The sequence below is a fragment of the Rhinopithecus roxellana genome, chromosome 7, assembly GCF_007565055.1.
Source record: "Rhinopithecus roxellana isolate Shanxi Qingling chromosome 7, ASM756505v1, whole genome shotgun sequence".
Classification (NCBI taxonomy): Eukaryota; Metazoa; Chordata; class Mammalia; order Primates; family Cercopithecidae; genus Rhinopithecus; species Rhinopithecus roxellana.
In genome coordinates, this window is record NC_044555.1 from 70,210,681 (window position 1) to 70,215,217 (window position 4,537).

The following is a 4,537-nucleotide window of genomic DNA, read 5'->3' on the forward strand; positions in this document are numbered from 1 at the left end:
GTGCCACAACTTAATTATATGTTTGCCTGTTGAAAATTTACATTGCTTTCAGTTTTGCAGTTATGAATAAACCTGTATTCATGTAAACAATCATTTTTGTTTGAACATAAGTCATTCTTTCTTTAAGTTAAACATCTAAGACTGAGATGGGCAGCTCAAATGCTAAGAATATGCTCAACTTTACATATATTTAAAAAACCTGTCAGGTTGTTATTCCAATGACTGTACCACTTTGTATCTCACAGTTATGTATGAGAGCTTCAGTTCTCATCTGTGCCAGCACTTACATAGTCAGATTGATGGGTGTTTTTATTGTTGTTGCTGCTTTGAAGCATTCGGCTATCTGTGTACTGGTATCTCATTTTATTTTGCATGTTTCAGTTACTAATGATTTTGAATATATTCAAAATCAATCATATATATCTATTTGAGGCAGAGTCTTGCCATGCCGCCTAGGCTGGAGTGCAGTGGCATGATCTCGGCTCACTGCAACCTTCCTCTTCTGGGCTCAAGTGATCCTCCCAACTCAGCCTCTGAAGTAGCTGAGACCACAAGTGTGCACTACCACACCCAGCTAAATTTTTTTTTTTTCTTTTTTTTTTAAAGGCAGGGTTCTCACCATGTTGTCCAGGTTGATCTCAGACTCCTTATCTCCAGCAATCTGCTCATGTTGGCCTCCCAATGTGCCGGGATTGCAGGAGTGAGCCACCACACCTGGCCTTTGAGCATCTTTTCATGTGCTTATTTGCCATGCATTGGTAAATTCTCAATGGTTATATGTCTGTTCAAATCATGTATCCATTCGTTATTATTTATCAGGTGGTTTGTCTTCATTGTTTTGAGTTTTGAGTGTTCTTAGGAGTTTAGAATACAAGTCTCTTTTCTCATAAACGTGGTTTACGTATGTCTTCTCCCAATCTGTGGCTTCTCTATTCATTTTCTTAACAATTATAACAATTATTTCTTTTTCTTTCATGGATCATTTTTACTTGGTTATATTTAAAAAATATTTCTCTAATAAGTTGCTACTTCAAAGACTTAACTTTATCAGGCCGGGCACAGTGGCTTCTGCAGTAATCCCAGCACTTTGAGAGGCCAAGGTGGGTGGATCACTTGAGGCCAGGAGTTCCAGACCAGCCAGACCAAAGTGATGAAACCCTATCTCTGCTAAAAAATACAAAAATTGGCCAGGTGTGGTGGTGCACGCCTGTGATCCCCACTACTTGGGAGGCTGACACAGGAGAATTGCTGAAACCCGAGAGGCGGAAGTTGCAGTGAGCCGAGATCGTGCCATTGCTCTCCAGCCTGGGTGATGGAGTGAGACTCTGCCTCAAAACAAAACAAAAGAAAACCTTAATCTCATCAACTGGCCAGGGGAATAGGGCAAATATAAATAGGATAAATATAAAGCATCTCAAGAGAGTGGGTGAAAAGAGCCAGCTGCAGACCAACAATCCATTTTCCTTCTTTCCTGTAAACACACTAAAGACAGAGCTTCTGGAAAACATACTAATGCCATTTGCTAGTGCAAAATCCCTTATCTATGGAATAATATTGGCGAAGTATACCTGGGCTGGTGACGATGGCTTATAGTAAATACTTAGAAACAATGGATTTATGGCACATGGATTTCTGGAGAATATCCCATGACCTATGTAACTACCAGAGTGTAAAAACGAAGCTGCATGATGATAGAAATATTCAGTTCAGTGGAGAGAAATCTAAAACTAGATGAATCAAGATATAAGGAATTCATTTTCACATTTTTTAAGGATAAATTTTTGGAAATCATCACTTGAGTTACTGTAAGCCTAATATAATTTCATGTATTAGAAACATACAAATGAAAGAAAATAAATTTGGAGAAGGCAGCTCCAAAAAGTACAAAAAGAAGACCACATGGTTAGATAGCAATATGCTAGTTCTGAGTACAGGAAGGGTGCCGCCTTTGTAGAACTGGCATCACTGCCTGCAGAACGTGGTATGTGGAAATATGTTGGCCATTTGGAAATTCTTTTGTCTTAGTTTTTCATTTTACACCTATGCTAACTGATTTACAAAGTTAGAACAAATAAAAAGGATGAGCAGTGTGTCTTCAATTGCATTTTGATTTTAAAACTGCCTCTGATGTTCAGGCATTAATCAAAATTACCTTGCGTCTGTTTTCTACATGAAAAAATACTTTACCTATGGCATTCTATGATTTCAAGTGACAAACTGGAGCCATTAGCCACACTCATGTTAATAAATGAGCTCAGTATAAATTATGGATCTGTAAAGTCATTTTCTCCAAGGATGAATAAGTATTACTTACACACCACTAAGAAGAGCTCTCTGTTGTCACTGCACATGACTATATTTATAGACAGATACATTAGACACACACGCAAAGGTGCATCATTTGATTATGCATAATTTATATATATACACTTATGATTATATATGCATAGAGATGAGTATATATGAATATGTACATATGTGGACATATACTAATATGTATGTATATGTATAGACAGGTTTATTACATATATTACTATATTGCATAAATGTCTATATAATCGAGATAACCATTCTGTTACATTGTTTTCTAGGTTGCATAGATTTTCGTTTGCATTAAAGTTCTATATATACAAATATATGCGTAATCGATATATAAACATATAACCTATATTTATGTAAATATATAACCTGTATTTATATATAACCTATATTTATATATAAATATATATAACCTATATTTATATATAAATATATATAACCTATATTTATATAAATATATATAACCTATATTTATATAAATATATATAACCTATATTTATATAAATATATATAAACCTATATATAGGTTACATCTATAACCCAGCCTATATACACACATAGTCCCAGACTATATATGTACTATCGTATAGTATATCTGTAATAAACATATCTGTACATACATATACATATTAATGTATGTTCATATATGTACATGTTTAATTCTATATTATATTCATATATAATATATTTATGTTTATTATGTTTATATAGTATATTTCTATATATTTATATACACATATTTATGTTTATATATTTATATATGCATATGTTTATCTATTAGTATATATAAATTCATATATTCATATACATATATGCTTATATATGTACATATATACATATTTATGCATAATATATGTAAATATGTATGCTTTATTGTATATATATTCATATACATATATGTGTATATATTAACATATATAAATTTGTATATTCATATATTTATATATGAACATATATACATTTATATATTATATACACATATTTATATACATATATAAACATATGCATTATAGTGGTTATATATGTTTATTGCTTATATATGTACAATACTATAGTGTCTGTGTGTATATACATATTTCTAGACTCTCTCTCTCTATAGTCTACCACGTCGATACAAATGAGAATCAATACGTCCTAGAAAAGCATGTAACAAAGTGGCTACATTTAGTTATAAAGTCTCAGTTATATTTTACAATACCAGTATTGCCCCTTGACTATTACTAAATTATTTACAGAATAACATGGTCTTAAATGACTGGGTATCATACAAGTAGAACTGAAACCAAAGGCCAGGGTCACAGAATAGCAATAACACGTGGGAATATTAAGAGTCAAATAAATAGAACAACCAATAAGCTAGCTTCGGTAGAAAAAATTAAGCACCTGATGTGCACACACACAGGAGACACTGGTTTTATACTAGCCACAGTACTGGTCCTAAGAAATGAAAATAGTAGAGCAACATTTACAAATAGGAGCCCTTTAAGAAACCCTCATCTCTCATTATTTTGAGGAGCAAATCTAAATACTGAAATCTCCAGTGTCGGTCTGCTATAATTACTCTACATGTCTCCTGAGAATGTCATAAATCAAACCAGTGTCTTAATGAAACATGGACAAAACTATATCTTTGGGGACTTGGTTTAATAAAAACAAAAAAAAATCTGAAGTTATTTGATTAAAATAAAAATATCAAGTCTGTTCATCTGTCTCCTGCACCTCAGCTTCATTTACAAGTCCTGAAACCAAAGGACAAACCTATTTTCTTCTCATTCTTCAGTCTTCTGTGAAGAGAAACCTTGCCATTCCTATCAAAGAACCACATCTTCCAACATAGAAAAAAAAAAAAAAAAAAAAAAAGGTGGTATTGAGCTCTGGCTTAGCATTCTAAAGAGTCATTATGAGGGGTCTTCTTCCATATCTCATTGATATGAGTAGATTTCATTTTGCTTTACTCATGTTTGTGATTTAGAATCATGGGGCAAAGATAAGCACAGAAACATATATACATATTTGGAAGCCTGCAAACTGTGGATGTCCAGGTGAACCCGTCAGTGAGACACAATGCCAAGACAGTGCAGCCAGGAGGCTATTTTATAATTAATTAATTTTCCAATACACAAAGAAAAATTGCGTATATTTATGGTGCGGAACACGATGTTTAAATATATGTATATGTTATGGAAAAGCTAAATCAAGCTAAGTGACGTGTCTGCCA